Below are 20,707 nucleotides of genomic sequence, written 5' to 3'. Positions count from 1 at the left end.
CCGGTGGGGGGCACATCAGCTATCTGACACCTACAGTGAAGATAGCAGAGCATATATGGCCCCATATATAGTAATACTACATATAATATAACCATGTGTATAACAACAATACCTAACATATGTCCATACCTGTGTTCCTGTGTTGGGATGGCAGGGTCTGTGTGTGTGTGTGTGTGTGTGTGTGTGTGTGTGTGTGTGTGTGTGTGTGTGTGTGTGTGTGTTGTGTGGTAGTGTGTCCATTAATCCTCACAGGTACAACGACCCACTACTGCAATGCTGAAATGACACCTGCGGCTCCAGATCCACAGGTTGCAGACCCCTGAGTTAGGATGATTGAAGACTGTATGTGTATTGCACTTACAACACATGAGCTCTGTACTGACTGTGGGAGATGCCATTATTCTCCGTCCATTTCATTCTGATGTTACATGCCGCTCCAGTGGTAAACTTGTGTATCATATCTGGCTGTGGCTGCATTGCCATTGGATGTGGGTATGCATTTACTCACAGGTGTCTGCTTTGCTGTGCTGTAACCTGCATGTCGAGCCTGCTATACTCGCAGGTACATGTGTATTCCCCCATACAATATCTATTCCGGAGTTGTGGCAGTCAGCCTGTACTTCACCCAGTGCTTTGTGGCATGCCTAGCAGTCTACTGTAAATACCTACTGTGCTGTCATGTCCAGTTATTTGCAGAACATACTGCTGCCAGGCCAGCATACCTGTTGTGTATTACTGACAAAGCTGTGGTATCCTGTACAGATGTATGTCATTCTCTACTGGGTAGTATGTGGACATGTGAACTCAGCAGCACCAGGTAGTATGTGTCTGGACAGACTGGCGTGTGTGCGTGCATACACTATGTGGGCATGTGTACCCCAGTATTGTGATATACCCATGTACATGGCTAGTAGCAACCATATTGGGAGGCGTGGCCCACATGTCACGCATGAAGGGGACATGTGTACAAGTCTTTACTGACAACAGAGTGCCATACTGTCCACATATAGTGGTCATATCCCTGCTGTAGTCCACAACATCATTACTGTGCTAGCAGTGTGTCTGTACTATGCTGCCCTTAGGATGTCTGTCCATATGCAGTGGTGCACATATCTACAGCAGATGTGTCCTCCCCTACCTAACATGTCTGTTAAGACACCCCTATGACAGTGGCAACAGTCTACATATATACCTGCAATACATACATGAAATCCCCTTGCACTACGGTGTTGGGACAATTGGTACTGAAGTCGGACTCTACTCCATGTTCCGGACATATAGTAAACTGATATGTGTGCATATATATCCACATGTCTATGTAGATATATACACATATACATATCCACATACATATATGGCCATATACATATCCACATATATATATATATATATATATATATATATATATATATATATATATATATATGTATATATATATATATATATATATATATATATATATATATATATATATATATATATATATATATATATATATATATATATATATATATATATATATATATATATATATATATATATATATATATATATATATATGTATACATATATAAATACCACACATATACATACACACAGCACTGACTTCAACAAGTGGCTATGTATCTGCTGTCATTCAAAGGTGATCCATTATCTGTCTACCTGGGGCGACATGATGCGCAGACCACAATGCTCTGGCAGAGACAGACTGCACGTGTTGCCCCTGGGAGTCAGGTTACTGGCTACACCTCCAGGCAACCCCATAGTGCCTAATCTAGTCATGGTTCAAAGGGTAAATCCACCACTGTAACAGATGCAAGCATGCAAAATTGCCAGTAATGCAACTCAATGTTGGATGTCTAAACCTAAACAGGCGCTCTCCGGAGCCACACATCCAAATGGGGAACATTGATATCTGTGCAGTACCTGGGACCTGGCCCAATACTTCATATAGCACACCTGTAATACCTGGCTACAACCCTTATCACACATGTCGGGCAACAAACCAAAGCCACAACACTACATGTGGAGGAGTGTCCATATTCACCGAGGGCATTCACACCTCCAGCCTAGTATCAAACACAATGCATCTGTGAATCAACAAATCCAACTGACACTGTGTAAGACTGCAATCCAAATTGCAGCTGCCTACTGATCCCCCTCCATGGTCCAAGGTTCTCACTACACCATTATACACATACTGGACAATATTAAGATACAATCAAACACCATAAAACTTGTTGATTCCAAATACTCTGCCATCAACTGGGAAATCACCTCATATACCACCACACATTACCAACAGTTCCGGGAACACATACAGTCCAAACCCCTGGATCAACAAGTCCATTCTCCAACCAGGTTCTCCAATATCATAGATCTGGTCATTCCCAACATGGGTGTCAGATGCCCCACACCAGTGGCCACCCCTCATAGGTCAGGTCTGACCATTAGGTAATTACCCTTGACATCCACGTACCACCCCCACCTGCCAGTAAGGATCCTCCATGAATACCCTCTGCAAAGCTTACACCATGCTAACCAAGCCAGACGTGACAAACCTCATAAAACTCATGGAGATGGGAGCTGAATGTACAACTGGCGATTCCTACACTAAGGCTGTGGGCACACCCACTCATGCATGCATTGCACCATCCTCCAAACAAGGAAGTCAGTCTTATGCTCCACTGCCATGAACAGTCTATACAACAGAAGGAAGACACTGCAGTTGCAGTTAGCAGGATAATCCCAAAATGGAAACTGCTCCCTTATCAGTCTCAGTAAGAAGCTGCTATCCTTCAATAACCACCATAGCTTGTTACATAAATATTATTGCCATAGATTCCAAAGACAACCACAAGGCATTCTATAGTTATGTCCAGGATTTATACTGCAATGCTCAGAATTGCTCTGTGCTACAACAGATTGGCATTAAATATACTGATTCAAAGGAGTGTCCCAATATCTGGCTAGACCAAGTTAGTGCCACATTCAGCCTCCCTTACCCCCTAAAGGGCACATCTCAGTAACAAAAGGTAGCCAAATACCAGTAATCATGGCCACACAGGTGGAATCCGCCGACTCCACTGCTAGGAACACAGCAGCCATGGGATCAGATGACATCCCAGGCTGTGTAGTACATGAACTACTACATAACCCTGCATCTCACCTAAGTGGCTTGCGTCATCATAGCCTTACCTCGGCCATCTGTCCCACTGAGTGGTGCACAGCTGCAGTTATCACACTCCACAACGGGGAATCCACCTTGGATCCCAGGAACTACCGTCCCATCAGTCTGACGAGCCTGATCTGCAAGAGCATGGAACGCATTATCATGCAACTCATTAACAAAGACATTGGCAATCAGTAAACACTGGATGCCACCTTGGTTGGGCTTATGCAATGCTGATTGTGTCTCCTGACCCTGCTTGACTACTGTGATTCAGTCCTCGGAGCTGTGGAGGAGGGTAAGACGGTGTACACAGCCTATCTGGACTCCACCAAGGCCTTCAACATCATCACCCACTCTAGAGACATAGTTAAACATGCAGAGCTAGCCATAAACACCTGTGTCACTCGATGGGTTTCCAAATGACTTATTGACGGAATCCAGACTGTAAACATAGCCATGTCCAATCCCTGCTCCAGACAATTGACTAATTTGAGTACGTCATGTTTGGTCATGACACACCTCTTGCTTGCTATCTACTCCCCTGAAGTACAGGCCTACACTACTGAAGTCTAGCAGACAAAGTTCACAGATGGTCGTAAACTGGGAGCCATTATTGGATCCCCAAATGATGTGGATATTCTACAACATGGCTTTACAGACACAGATGTTTGGTGCCAGAGCCATGGGCTCAAGTGTAATGACATGTAATGTATAGTTGTCCACTTTGGACATACCGTGTACCCACGAAGTACCACATAGGTGTCAGTACACTAAACACAGACAGTGTGCTGACAGACATAGGGAAACAGGTGGATAATGGTCTCATCTTCATTAACCACATAGCCACAACAGTAAGGAAATCCTCCTATGTGGCACACCTCATCACCGAGAGCTTTACATCCAGAGAAAAGGGGGTACATGTCCCACTGTACTCATCCCTCATTACACCCTGTATAGAGTACAATGCCCCATTTGGTATGTACCTCTCAGGACAGCTATGACAGCTGGGAAGGCAGTGGAAATACCTCACTCTATGAATCACAGCCATCAAACAGATGGCAAATGCTGACCATCTATACATCCTCCAGCTATACTCTGTGGTACACACACTACACAGAGGCTATGTCAAACCCTGGGAAATGGCATCTGTAATGTGTATGTACTGCCATGTACAGTACATGTGTTTATGTGTTCTCATTACTGTAGCAAAGGGTATTGAGTGTCATGTCTCGGACACACAGGTATATGAGGCCTGCACAGCACTGTTAACCATTAGAATGTGTGACATGCAGGGGTAGCAACCCAGGGTATGTGCTGTCACACAGGCATGCAGGTAACATGGCAGTACTACTGTAGACAGTGCTGTCCCGGGGAAGCATGCAATGTTAACATTACTACTGACAACAAGCACACCTGCGGGCATAGCTGCACTCTGAGGGCTCACTGTTGTGTACCTGGTGTGTGGGCTGTGTCACCATATATATGCCCTACTGGATGATACTCAGACATGTGGAATGTAACTGTGGAGTACCATCGGCACAGTATGTGTTAGTGAGGTCTTACAACATGTTATAATGGCATACTCATTTTTGTCAAAAATCCATCTTTTGACACATTCATCCTACTGCATAGCTACTCGCCAAACTGGTGTCTGTCAGTCCCTCTACAGATATGCAGATGGCATGTCTCCAGCTGGGATATGTACAGGCAACCTCAGCTTGACAGATACCAATATGTGTGGCCAGCTGTGTCCTACCTGTCACATATAGGGGACATCACCCTGTATGGGCCACATGCCACTCATACCTACACTACACTAACACATCCAAATGAACATGCTTGGGTACAGGTCTCCATCATAGACACTAACCATATGTTGTACGACATGTTGCATACATATCAACTGGACCACCTCGCTGGCCATGTGTAGAAGGCAAACAGAGGATTGGCTGATGCATGTCACTCTCACCCTGCCAGTCACTAGCGTGGTGTCTGTCCATAGATTGCCTGCTGGCACATGGCAGGTGACATGATACCAATGTACACACACCCCCTACACATCCAGTCCCTCCATGGACAACAGCCAGGTACACAGCTATGACCACCTACAGCAATGCTCCACAGCATTGACACATGTACATGTGCATTACTGAGTCTAGCATTGTTTGTGTGTTAGTACACCTGTAGTTGGACAGTTCATGACTGCCTTCACAACCACCACCACTCCCATTGCCATAGTCAGATGTGGCCGCTGCTGTATTGGACATGACATGTAGCCTGTTACACTCCTCTCCCTAACAGCTATATGTGCCTTGCAGTACCAGCACAACAGTGTTGAACAAATTGGTCGGTAGGCATGGGAATCCCATTGAGGGCTGCCACGTGTGTGTATGTGTGCATGTCTGCATATCTGTAGGATATACCATTCTGAGGCCACATACTCCTATTACAATGCACATTGCCACACAGTAGTACAGATATTGTTGCTGTCATCCATAGGTGTGGCAATATAATGCAACACCCTACTATGCCGGTGGTGTGTGCATTACATGCATATCCCTGTTTTACCACTGTTGTGATATGCGATGGGTTGTTTTGGCATCATGGCCAATGTGTGATAGTGGGTATGTCAGAGTATCAAGATGGGTTCCAGTGTGTACAATATCCAGTGGGGGATGTAAGGGATTTGTAAACTATTTTTACACCATGGTACACCTGGTATATGGCCCACATACCACTCTGTGGTGGCCAATGTCACCATCACCCAAACAAAAAACAGATAACAGGATACAGCCCAGTTACACATGTGCTGTGTGCAGCCTATCTGTAACACATTGGACACACGGACTAGTTAGTTAGCAACAATACACCCAGGTCTCTAAGATGTGTGTCTACCTGTTATGTGTCAGTCAGTGTGTATATGATGGTATGACACACTATGTATTCTCCATATACAAACATTACATCCCACATGACCATATTGTATGTGTATGTAGATGTTCTGCATGTAACATGTGACCTGGTACACACCTCACCCTACAAATGGTGTTGTGTGTGCATTGACAGCCACACAGTTCAGTAGCACTACATACCTGGGTAGGGGTCTAGACACAGTGCAGCCAAGTAAGGATGTGTATGTATGTGGATGGGTTGACATAAGGGTGCAGATTATATCTCTACCTGCAGGCTACCGATCAGTGTTGCATGGGCAATAACCATTATACATACCTCGGACATGTGTGCAACTGTCCACCAGATATGTCACAGCCATGGTGTCACCACAGTGACATACCCTTGTGGAATATGACTGCAGACCATCCTCCTGCTGACACATGTACACCTACAGGACAAATGGATAACACTATGGGGATAGCAATCGGTGTTACCAACAGCTGAGATGCATCATAGCTGCATGGCTATGCTACCTGACAAGTATGCATTACACATTACCCCTGACTACATCTTACACTGCTGTACATTGCAGCACTCTATTACAGTCACTGTGTGTATCAGAACCATATTAGCCTGTCCCTGCATCGATGTTATGGATGACAGGGATGTGGCACAGGTATCGTCATATGCACAGGGTGTGTGAAAGTCATCTTAGCTGCATGGCTATGCTACCTGACATGTATGCATTACACATTACCCCTGACTACTTCTTACACTGCAGTACATTGCAGCACTCTATTACAGTCACTGTGTGCATCAGAACCATATTAGCCTGTCCTGCATCGATGTTATGGATGACAGGGATGTGGCACAGGTATCATAAAATGCACAGGGTGTGTGAAAGTCATCTTACCTGCATGGCTACACTATCTGACAAGTATGCATTACACATTACCCCTGACTACATCTTACACTGCTGTACATTGCAGCACTCTATTACAGTCACTGTGTGTATAAGAACCATATTAGCCTGTCCCTGCATCGATGTTATGGATGACAGGGATGTGGCACAGGTATCGTCATATGCACAGGGTGTGTGAAAGTCATCTTAGCTGCATGGCTATGCTACCTGACATGTATGCATTACACATTACCCCTGACTACTTCTTACACTGCAGTACATTGCAGCACTCTATTACAGTCACTATGTGCAGCACAACCATATTAGCCTGTCCCTGCATCGATATTATGGATGACAGGGATGTGGCACAGGTATCATCATGTGCACAGGGTGTGTTGCTGGTGAGCCAGAGGCCAAGGGTGGTCTAAACATGTGTCACCATATGTGTGGCTGAGGGGTGTGTTTCTCTGATTGGGGCATGGTGATGTGGTGTGTGTTGGTATGGGGTCACCCTAGGTGTGGTTGCATAGTGTGAGGGTATGCATGTGCACAGTTCTGCCATGTGGCTGCACTATACTTGTGATGTTGAACAGCTGCAGACCATAGCTGGCAGGGTGTGCAGTTCACTGCCTCCACCCATGGACACACTGACTGTGCCTGCCAGGAGTTCCATGTGCACGTGCAGGTACAGACCTTGAGGTGCTACTCTCCCCTGATGATGACATATGTCCGCTGGAACCATGTCCCACCTGGGACTGGCCAGGGCCACGTGCATGGGGCCTGCTGTGGTGTGGTGTGCTGGGGATGGCACTGCCACTATGAGAGTGGCTGGGCATCCTGGCACATCCACGTTGACCGCCAGCTGATGGTGTTTCCTGGCCTACGTCCATGTGGCCATCACACCACTCTCACCACACGTTCTAGCACAGACATACCACAGTCGAGGAGGCCCACCATCTCACCCCACTGTCTATCCATGTCCTCGGTGTATTGACGGAGAGCACCAGCAAGTTCATGGAGGTTGCCACTTACAGCTGTGAAAGCAGACCTCTGCAGCCTCAGGCCCTGTCTGGTGTGCATTTCCATACATGCCTGTGCCTCCATTATGGCCTGAAACAAGCTCCTGGTGGTACCAGTTGTGGCGCCTCTACCAGGGGCATGATGACCTGTGGTCCCCTCATGAGCACCATGGTACATCTGCCAATGTGATGGCCTTCTGGACATCTGGCTATGTTGACTGTGACCTGAGAAAGTTGGCATGAACACCACACTTTCCTGGTCATTGCCACCAACCGCCAACTGTTCCTCTGCTATGGCCACATGTGATGGGGTTTGTAGGGGCACTGTAACTGTGTGCTAGCTTGGGGTGGCTAGGAGGGTGATGACACATGTTGGAGCAGTGTCGGCCTCTGACAACCCCACCTGTGCCTCAACTGTATCATCATCATCATCGGTGTCTGTAGGGACACCTACCTCAGTTTGCATGCAGGAGGGACCCTGACCCACCTCGTCACCTGTGGGGGAAACAAATTCACACTTTAAGACCTGTACAGCATTGTATAGCAGTACACACATTCACACACACTCACATTGGCAGCCACCTTACTACCTCACTTTCCCTGGGTTTACAGATAGTCCCACATTCAGTTACATATGTTCCCCATCCTGCATGGCACTTGCTAATATACACACATTATTACTGCCCATTAACAAATCATTCCTCTCCATGCCTACACGTGTGATCACAACACCTGACATGTTACTCCATCACCTCCCTGACTTGGGTGGAGTAGGTTGGTCATGGCCTCACTGCTGTCTTCCCGTATTACCCTGTGTATGGGCAGTAATGGTGTACATGGCCCCTATATGGTTGGGGTGTTTCATTCACTACATATGTCACACACCAGAGCCTCATACTACAGTCTTGCTCAGTCCATGCCACATCTGCTGCACAAGCGCCCTATAATGAAGACAACAGTACTACCTGGATACACTCACTGATGTGCTGTGGTAATTCCCCACTGCGTTTGTAGTGCTGCATATGTGGGTAGCCGGTTACCTATCTGCTACTGGCAATATGATGCGTATACTTGCTATGTACTTCACCTCCCAATGCATGTTCCATGCTACAGACCTTGTTATGCTATCAGCTGTCCTGTGTTCACATATCAGACAGGTTGTCCTCGTGTCCCATGTCTCACTCCATGTACATGTACAGCACAATCCCAAGGGGAAGTACTGCCATGTGGTCAATCCCACTATCGCCTGTGCATACATGAACACCCCCACACACAGACACACATGTACACACACATCCGACATGCATCATCCACACTCCACTAGATTGCACTTACTAACACAATCAACACACACACACACACACACACACACACACACACACACACACACACACACACACACACACACACACACACACACACACACACACACACACACACACACACACACACACCCCACACTCCTACATGTGGATTTGCACAACATTTGTACACACAGTCCTACCATTACCCTTCTGTCAACATGCATTACATATGGTGCTCAACAGCATGCAGTGCAACTATAGTGACTTTATGCTAGCAGCGGTATACATGTGTGTGAGGCATGGGCTGTGCTGGTAGGTGATGGCCCTTCCCCTTGTTAACACTGCACCCATGTACAAAGGGTTACTGTAGACCTGTTCCGCACCCTGCGTTGTACTGTGCACCTTACCTCACAGGTGTAGAAACCATTGCTGCATATGTAGTACTATGTCGGTTATGTCAACTCCACAGTTCACAGAAAGCAATTGTTATGTCGGCTTCTTACCTACCATTGGGACATATGTTGTATTGTACCAAGCTTTGTGCTTTGTTTTTGTGCCACACTTTGTGCTATGTGTTTGTAGCCATGCTCCCTGTGGGTACCCTATCATTGCTGGCCTGTTACAGAATATTTCACCTGCATGCCATTGTCAGTGCCACTATATATATGTGTATAAATATATATCTATGTACATATAAGTGTAGATATATGTTGTACGTTTTTAATATACCTATGTCTATATGAGTGTCTGTGTATCTGTAGATATACATGTCACATTCTGTATCATACAGATATCTATCTATATGTGGGGTGCATACAGACATCTGGTCCACATTCTATAACTGTTTTTCATTCACAGCTGCACTGTTCTGCCTTGCTGCAACACAGACAGGTGTCACATGTGAACACAGACCAACATTAGGGTGGTGTATATGGTGTGAGATTGCTGGTGTGCCTATTATACACCTATGGCATTTGTGCATGATATATTATACATTAACATGACAGTCCTGCAAGTGGTGTGCTCTGACACCCATGTGTCTATCATGACGGCAGTACTTCCACCACCAGCTATTGCCCACACTAACATTACACACACAGATATTATGGCTGACATCTTTGTCTTTCATTGCAGATCTGCACAGTTGGTGGGTATGTCCAACTGCCTACAGAGACAGACAGTATTGTCCAGAGCAGTTGTGTAGTGGAACATCATTACAGGGACAACTACAGATGGCACATATCAAGCATTCAACATCATATATCCTATTAATCTATACCACATACTACACTAAATTACATACAGTTATGTTTTACATACCTTTTTTTTTTAGGATGGGTGTGACTCATTTCCGGTTTTTGCTTTTAGTTTGTTTTTTCTCACTATGTGTGTGCTTCTCTTTCTCTTTTTTTTTTCTCTCTCTCTTTCTCTCCGTCTCTCTTTCTTTCTTTCTCTCCACTAGAGTGATTGAGTTGGTTTGAATGTATTGCAGCATGGCTTTTGTATGTGATGCACAAGATCAGGTGACGGGCTCTGCACCAATCAGTGTGCAACAGTTGCTTACTGCGTACAGCCTGCTGTGTAGTGATTCAGTTAACCACTGTCATGGCATCCCAGTACTATATATTGCTGACTCATGTGGGCATTGTCCATTCACCTTTCCAGTATGGAGAACATCCTTCCTGTATGTGGGCAGCAGTGTTACAGACGGCAGGTTGCAGTACCTCTTACAGCAGGACTTGCAGACACAGGCCAACTACACAATAGTAAGATGTTCCAGACCTACAGACAGAGTGAGTAGTGTTGTTATGTGCATTGTATTGCTGGTCTTGCAGTGTTTGCATGTAGATAGTAGTTTAGGATAGAATGCAGTCTGTCTGCATAGCTCTCAACTGTGGGCCTATCCACATGATGGCCAGTGGATTGTCTGTTTGCTTTCGCCTGTGTACCACACAGGTCTTGTCCTAGATATATCCCCAGCAATCTGTCTGTTGCATGCTATCAGTACATGGCTACATGCATTCGTGTTCCTGATGTCTTATTCCTGCATAAGGGTATGTTGCAACAAATCCTGTAACCAAAACGAACCACAATAAAGCTCCAATCCAGGAACTCACAATTGAAAAAATCAAACGATCCTCGACCACTGGAAAGCTGGAACCAGCAATAAGGCACAGACCAGGAACTTGAGGCAATAAAAAATATATTTTAATCCAACAAACAAAGCACACCGACTGAGCGCTTTCACCGGTGCAACCGGTTTCTTCAGAGTCGTATAATGAATACCCAGCCTGGCTTCCTTTATTTATACTAAATGTCTAATCAACCAATAAAACAATTTATCATTTAAACTCATTGTTTAACTATTATAGCTATAAAATGAGTCACAACATCTATTACATATAAAAAACTTTCATTTAAAAAATTTTTTAAGTACATATATATAAACCTAAATTAGTATATATTGTTAAATTTTGTTCTATAAAACAATATGTTACATATTAATTTATTTATTTGTCCGCTTTCAGTATTGGCATGTAAATCAACAAAATTGTCGTTTCAGGCAATACAAAAATCAAAACCATTAGGATCCAAATATCTAAATATTATACTGGTCTAAAGGATAGTTATATAAATGTGTATTACTATTTGTCCTAATATTAGAATTAATGATAAACATATTTGATAGCCTATAAAAATTACTATATGTTATCATTCCCTAAATCTATACATCAAAAAAATGTACTTAATATTGATAATACTAATATTATGCTGAATAAATAACGCTGTGTAGTACTACAAAACTCCTACTAAACCATCACCTAGATGTAATAACATTTTAATTAATATGCAATGTTATAATCTTTCTTCCATATTTTCCAACAAGGTTCAAATACTTGATGCTTTAAATTTTAACAAAGGTTTCAATGAAATACATTCATTAAGCCCTGGATATTTTGTGGCATTCAATCTTATCTGCCACTCCATTTCACGCAAGGCTATATTATTGTGAACATCACCACTGGTCTCTGATTTAACTCTGTCAACTATAAAAAATAAAAATTTTTTGAACCCTCTACAATCCCTAGAGTGCAAAAATAGAGCATTATGCTCATCTTCCCTTCTGATGGAACTACAATGCTCTCTTATTCTTTCTTTTAAACTTCTCGACGTCATGCCCACATAAAAGGCATCGCATGTCATACATGATGCAATGTAAACACAGCTTCTGGTAGTACAATTACAAATGCCCGGACAGGCAATGGTGCGTTTGAAACCAATCACACTAATATAGGTCCCCTCAGCTATGTACCTACATGTTTTACATCTGCCACATCTTCTCATTTGGGACCTTCTGTGTCCATTGTTAGTTTTTTCAAGTATCTCTTTTAAGTTGTTACCCCTACCATATCCAATGACAGGTGTTTTCCCTATAACAGCTTTTGTCTCTTTACTTAAAAAGTAGTCCCAAAGACTTTTGAAATTTCTACATATCTCAGGAATTATGTCATTGTAATTTATTATAAACATGGGTCCCTTAAATTTACTGTTGTCATCTCTTTCTTCCATTATTGTACTCTGACTTCCTTTCAAAATAGGTGCAAACTTATTCTTCCTCTTCCTATATATGTCTCTTTTAATGGTAGTCAATAGTGCTAATGGATAGCCTCTCTCTAAAAACATTCCTATGAGTATGTACATCTCCTCCCTAAACATTGCGTCATCACTAATTAATCTAGATAAACGGATCATTTGACCCTTGATGACACCTTTCCTTTGATGTATCGGATGGCAACTCGAGAAATGTAACATTGAGTTCGAATAACTTGGCTTTCTGTAAATCGTACTGACTAAACCATGCTCACTTTTTGAAATTTTGATATCTAAATAGTTGGTAGAATCCCTGTTCCAATTATACGTAAATTTAAGGAAATTAGAGCTCTTGTTGAGATATGCAATAAAGTCTCTAACACTATTTTCATCTCCCTTCCACAGAATTAGCACATCATCTAAAAATCTATTATAGATTCTGATGTGCTTATAATATTTTGATTTGAAAATGTTCTCTTTTTCCCATGTAAGTAGTACCAAGTTGGCAAATACCGGGGCACACCGTGCCCCCATAGCCACACCTGTTAACTGCTGATATGCTTCTCCTTCAAAGAATAAAAAATTATTCTTTAAGATGAGTTCCATCAAATCATGACACAGTTCTAATTTACCTTTATCAAAACTTGGACTGCTCAAAAGACTTTCATAAAAGAGGTCAAGACCCTGCTGGTGTGGAATTACAGAAAACAAATTTACAACGTCAATTGTCAGGAACCCTATGTCGTGTATATCAGTGAGATCAACTTCTCTAAGTCTCTCTAGACAATGCCATGAATCTTTAATGATATGACCTGCATCCTTTAGTGCTTTTTTACAATGTGCATCCACAAAGGCTGCCAAGGGTTCAGTCTTGGACCCCTTAGCTGACACTATTGGACGAAATTGTAGGCATTCTGTCCCTTTATGCACCTTAGGGATCCCAAAAAGTCTGGCCATTTTGGGATATTTAACTGAAAAATATTCAAATTCCACTTCATCGATCACTCCTTGATATAGAGCATCAAGCAAAAACAAATCAATTTTATGGTATGCTCTATTAATCTCATTTTTTGTTACTCTATAATATGTACATTCATCATCCAAAATTTTCTTCATTTGACAGCTGTAATCAATACTGTTCATTAATACCATCCCCCCACCCTTATCAGGTCTCATGCATCTATATTTTGTAGATAATGAAAGTTCATTCAAAATTGTTCTTTCCTCTTTTGTCAAATTGTCCCTGTAGTTTGTTTTATTGGAACATATTTTCCTGAATTCATATTCTACTAGATGTTCAAATGCAATAAGCTCCATATTGGGGGGTGGTATATATGTACTCTTCCTTCTTAGCACATCCCTTTCCTGTTCGTTGTTCTGAACAGTGTCCTTTTGTTTATCACTTGAAAAATGTAGTTGTAAGTTTAAATTCCTCATATATAACTTCAAACCAATAATTAATTGTGTTACATCCATTTTGAAGTTTGGTATAAATTTACTACCCTTACTGAAAAGTTCAAAATGTGTATCCAAAATGCTTAAATCAGTATAGTTGTAAATAGTAAACCCTTTGTTCTTAATAATCTCATGTTTCATGCCAGTTGCTGTTTCAAGAATGTTTTTAACAATATTGTCTGGTTCTAGTTGGTCACCAACACCGAACCCCTGACCAAGCAATCTTCCACTACACGTAACCTTATCATATTTTTCATCTCTCTCATTTGGTGTACTATTATTTTTACTAAGTAAAATTTGTTTGTTTTGACCAGCTACTTCCTGTTCACAATTATTCAACCTTGTATAATCTGTATCCATCACATTGTCGAATTTAAACAAATCTTTACAGTGTGTTAATGTAAAGTCCATATATCCACATGATGGCCAGTGGATTGTCTGTTTGCTTTCGCCTGTGTACCACACAGGTCTTGTCCTAGATATATCCCCAGCAATCTGTCTGTTGCATGCTATCAGTACATGGCTACATGCATTCGTGTTCCTGATGTCTTATTCCTGCATAAGGGTATGTTGCAACAAATCCTGTAACACCAGCAATTTCCAGGGTGTGTAACAGCAATATTGTGAGGATGTCCCTGTTTTCCTGCCTCTGTCCTCTACATATATGGCTGGCTTTGTCCTGCTGTGATACAGTTAGGAGTTGTTTGGTAATGGCCTAGCATTATCTACTGCTAGCATTCCTGCTATCATCCCAGTCATATTGTGGACTCCCACAACATTTTTTGGTCAGGATCCATACATGTGACAGATACATAGACATTACCACGAGTAATACATTTCTCCCCAGGCCTTGACTACAGGGTGTAACTAGAGGCTGCTGAACTACATCTGTTATTGTTTATTGTTACTTATCTTGATAGCAAATCCTTTGTCTACAGTTGTACGAATTGAAGGGTTTGGCCTGGACTGCATAGTATGTTATATATCCACACTGTCTGCATCTACTGTTTTGTGTGGGCCTTGCATTCCTCACTGATTAAATAAGTCAAATTCTATGTGCAGTACGTAATGGCATACATTATTGTATAATACACTAATAAAGGTTGTCTGTGTATACATACCTGTGTGTCGTCTCATGTCCTTTGAATTGTGAGCGGGTACATGTGTAATGTAAGTATTCCCTTTGTGGGAATGGTTGCCACACTACACATGTCACAGGTAACAGTTACAGGGCTTGCGGCTGAGTGATATACTTTGCACCCAGTACATCCACTCTACTTCTACATATGTATGGCTACTAATACCTTTTGTCTGTGTATATGTGTATGTACCTATATATACCTGAACATGTTAATGTATAGATGTGTGTGCATAGTTGTACCGTTGTAGTGTACCCCTTCCACATTGTACATTCCCTACAGTAAAATGACTTTTCTGAATGATATGTTACAGATATTGCCCTGACATGTACAGGTGGCCTGGATTACTGTTGGAGCATTGTAGCTGTGTTGTTGAGGGTCCTGACATCATGTACTGCATGTGTTGGATAGTGGATTGCACAGCATATCTGTTAGGGCTGGGGGGTTTACATAACAGTAATTACCAGGTGTCCCTCATTCGTGCCCCCACCCCTATTAACCATGCTTATGGTCTGTTATGTTGTATATTTATATATATATATATATATATATATATATATATATATATATATAGATATATATATATATATATATATATATATATATATATATATATATATATATATATATATATATATATATATATGTATATATATAGCTATATATATATATATATATATATATATATATCTGCATAAATATATATGTGAAACCCCCATATATAGAGAGATAGATATGGACATTGATATAGATCTAGATATGTATGTGTATTTATCTACATGTATGTATATGTATATATCTATGTGTATGTATGTATGTATCTATGTGTATGTATGTATATATATATATATATATATATATATATATATATATATATATATATATATATATATGGATATATACACTGAACATATTTATCTATCTATGTACGAGTGCTGTTATATGATTATATGTGAGTAATACATACACACACACACACACACACACACACACACATATATATATATATATATATATATATATATATATATATATATATATATATATATATATATATATATATTTATATATATATATATATACCTATAGCTGTCTGTCTGTCTACATTTACAGATATATATATGTACATATGTCCATGCATGTTCGGCTTATATGTTTGACCTGTACCTCATTCTCTTGGCAATTGAACTGGATGGTCTTTGGACTGAAGTCAGTCACTCGTGCTGACACATTCGTGTTTCAGACTTTTCATCTGCTTCATAATATGTGTTCTAATACATATACCTGTGTAACTAGTAATGTTTTAAGTGTATTAGGGCAGTATTTGACAGATATCCCTATTTGTACCCACAGTTTGGCACACTTTGTCCGGAATTCTTGCATTATGAGGTTGCGTGGTATGATATTACTACATTTCCCATGCTGTTAACTGATTGTGCTGATTGATATGTTTGTGAAAGTAAGAGGGTTATGTATATCTGCCATGGCTTTCTGGTATTTCACTTTGTGTATGATGTGCTGGGTCCTGGGTTTGGGCCTTGCAGAGGCTGTACATTTTGTTGCTGTGCAGAACACCAGCCATGGGATACAGAGTGATTTTGGGACATTTGAGCAGTGTACGCGGGTGTGCACGTGTTTGCACAGAGCTAAGCTAAGATAACCTCCAGGTGCACTTCCTTAAACTCAGTTAGCTTCTACTTTGCTTTATCTGTGTAGGCCATACTTACCCCTGCACAAACACACTTACACATGATTACTACTGCTTATCTATGCTTGCTACTCGTTATTTGTGCTCACACCTGCTTATTAGTGCCTTATTCATTATGACACTCACACTTTACATGTGCATTTAATGCAGTACTCCTGTTCAAGTATAAATGTTGTTTAGCAGGTTATAAAGCAAAACAATGTTGATATACAGATTTCACATGGAAAATAGAATGTGCAGTTGTGGGACTCGAACCAGGAATGCGTGCACATTAGGCGGATGCTCTGCCCACTACACTATTGCTCTTCTGCTTCATTTGCATATTTCTACCTTAATGTCATACCCATGTTTCCTTTCCCCGGAACCCAAGCACGCCATACACAGCATCCATCCATTCTCCAGTTGCTAGCTCTGCCATACCACACCTCCACACATTTCCCTCTCTGCACATCTCAGTACTGCTCCATTATACTGTCTCAACCAAACCTTCTGCAGGCTCTTCATCCATTTAGTCCATGTACATTCAAGCCTTCCCTTGATCCCCTTCCGATACTGGTGGATACATCTATGTGACCCACAATGTTTGGTTCATCCCACCAGGGACAGACCTGTTGTTGTGTCACAAGTAGACTTTGCTGGTCTACTCTGTTCTCCCACTGGTAGCATCATTCCAGAGGTTTGAAAAGCAGTGGTCTACTCACATACTGGACCAGCCTCTTCTCCCAGTTCCATGGATGCAACACCCCAGGTGTGACATTCTGTGCAAGAAGCATGCCCCCACGGCGTGCCCCGTTTTTCATTCCTCTCTTCAGTATTATGCAAGACTACTGTTCTCACAGTATGTGTGGACAGGCACTGTTCATTGATTCTCATAGACTGCTCAGAATACTGTGATTGAGCAATGTGCACATGATTGCTGGTATTAATCTTCATACTTACATACATTTCCTATACTGTTGACTGACTGTGCTGGATGATATGTTTGTGATAACAGCAACTGATTGTATATCTGCCATGCCTTCGTGGTAACTCACTTGGACTATAGTGTGAAGGGTGGGGGGGTTGGAACCTGGGAGTGCTAATTATTTTGTTACTGGGCACAATGAGAGCTGCTGGCTACAGAGTGCTTAAGGCACTGTGGAGGAAGTGTAGGTGGGTATGTGCTGGTATGCACAAGGCTCAGACTTGCTGACCTCCGGTTATGATGTCTTACATTGGTTTGGCCTCCACATTGCTTAACCAGTGTGGGCATTGCTTACCACCACCCAAGCAGGCATAACCCCACTTGCTGCCGCATACCCCCATCATACTTCATGTATTTAGTTCACATTTGATGTCCAGGACAATCTGACTGGATGCTTCTACATTGTCAGCGGTGGCCCGAGGAGTGGAGCTTCACAGTACACCACAGTTACACATTACATGTACTACTAGGGTGTACACATTCACAGAGAGTAACAGACTTCGAATTAAACTTCCACAATAGTGTATAAACAAGTGAATAGTTGTATAGCAAGTAAATGCTAAAGATGCTGGATACCTTAGAAGAAATACAGAGCCAAGAAGCTGTAATACCACTGATTTAATAAAAAATAATAAAGCAATGCTTCAGATTTAGTCCTTTCATCCACTGTAATGTGGACATCCTCAGAATGTTTTAAATTAATCAATCAACCACTTACATACAACTTTAGGTGCCAAAATTACTGAATTCCTTCACTTAAAAATATATACACTAATATTTTTACATAAGACTTACCATAGCCATGTACCACATCCTTCATGCTTAGTTCACATTAACATGTCGGTATTATACATGCTTAAATCAATTGTACATGTCAGGTATGACTGTTGACAAAGGTCAGTTTAAGGTGAAGTGGGATTCCAGTTTAACAGTTTTGGATAGGTTACACTCAGGTATTCGGGTTAGGTTTAGTTATGCCATAACTGTGTGGTAGAGTAGATATAAACAGTGAAGGAGTAGGTAGGTAGGTAGAGGGGGGACATTTTAACTGAATAGTAGGCCACTGGACTGATTGGTGGGGGAGCAGAAGTGAAGGTTTGCAGGATGTTGGTGTTTCTATGCGAGGCAGGACAGGAGGTGTCAGTGTCACTAGTTGGTGTAGGGTTATAGAGTGTTAGTTGGGGGGTCGACTTTGCCAGGTGGTGAGCAGGTGGTGATCCAAGTATGCTTGAGGTTTTCCTTCATGTGTTATTTACATGTGTCATGTGAGACAGCTGTGATAATACACGTGGGTTGGGGGTTCCAGATTCTGCCAATATAGTTGTGAAGAGGATGTCACCTACTTGTGACTGTGAACATTACTAGTAATGCAACAGGGGTTGATAGGTAAATGGTGTTAATGGGCCACACAGAGGAGCTGATAGTAGGGGACATGTCCAAGGATGTGCAGGAAGGCTGACAGGAAGGTCTCCAGCTGGCCATTTCTTCTACAGTGACAGCTGTGTATATAGCCTGCATTTGGGGAGAGGTTTAGACACTCAGACCCCTGGTGGGGGTGAGGACAACGCTAATACCTTGTGATGCCAATTAGTTCAGCTTGCATGCCTACAGTGGGGTGTTGCAACCATGTGTTCTTTGGTGTCATTTAGCTGGTTTGCAATAACACATCTGGTTATACCATCCTTTGCCATGTAAAACTAGACTTTGCTGCATTGGGACTCATACCGGGTGTTGCTGCTCATTAGGTGGTGGCTCTACCCAATGCACACTATTGCTTACATCCCCGGGGCGGTCAACACAGAACCACTCCAGCCAACACCTACACACCTAGGCCCAAATTTCCATACCCATAGTCCCCCACCCGCACCTCCTTTACAGTACTCTTCCTTACTCTGGGTGCAGGTCGAGTCTAAACACACCACTACACACTGGCCACTCTCCACTTCTCAGGACCCATCATGTATGTTGTCTCACCCCATGGATCATCAGGCTTCCCCAGCCTTGTAGTCTGAGAATATGTGTGCCCTGCCGTAGGACATCTACGTAATGCCTGGAAACCCAAATATCCATATCATTTTTGGGTTGTCCCGCAAGGGACATTCTTGTCTTTGTTTCAAGATTAGACTTTGCGGGTCTCTCGCACTGGTAGTATCCTGCCTGTAGTCTGGGAAGCAGTGGTTTGTTTACTTTTATTGTGTGTTTGTATGTTTCATCTGACTAACTGGGGGGGGGGGGGTTGATGCTACGTGTTACACATTTGTTAATTGGGCCCCTCACCCACATTGGCATGGCCTGTAAACATATGTAATTCTAAGCTGCTGCATCATATCCTAGCTATATATATATATATATATATATGGTTCTAGGTTATAACACCGACAGCACACAACATCGACAACAACATCACCGACACCACATCATCGACAGCTCACAAACACGACACCACACACACTCAACACATCATCACAACAACCAATAAACAAAATAAATTCCCTGACCAAAAACCACACATACAACACAAGCACACCTAAATCCTAACAAACAAACACTAAACCTTACATA

The sequence above is a fragment of the Protopterus annectens genome, chromosome 4.part0, assembly GCF_019279795.1.
Source record: "Protopterus annectens isolate FY-2018-M chromosome 4.part0, PAN1.0, whole genome shotgun sequence".
Lineage (NCBI taxonomy): Eukaryota > Metazoa > Chordata > Ceratodontiformes > Protopteridae > Protopterus > Protopterus annectens.
The sequence above is the reverse complement of the archived record's forward strand: the minus strand, read 5'-3'. Positions refer to the sequence as shown.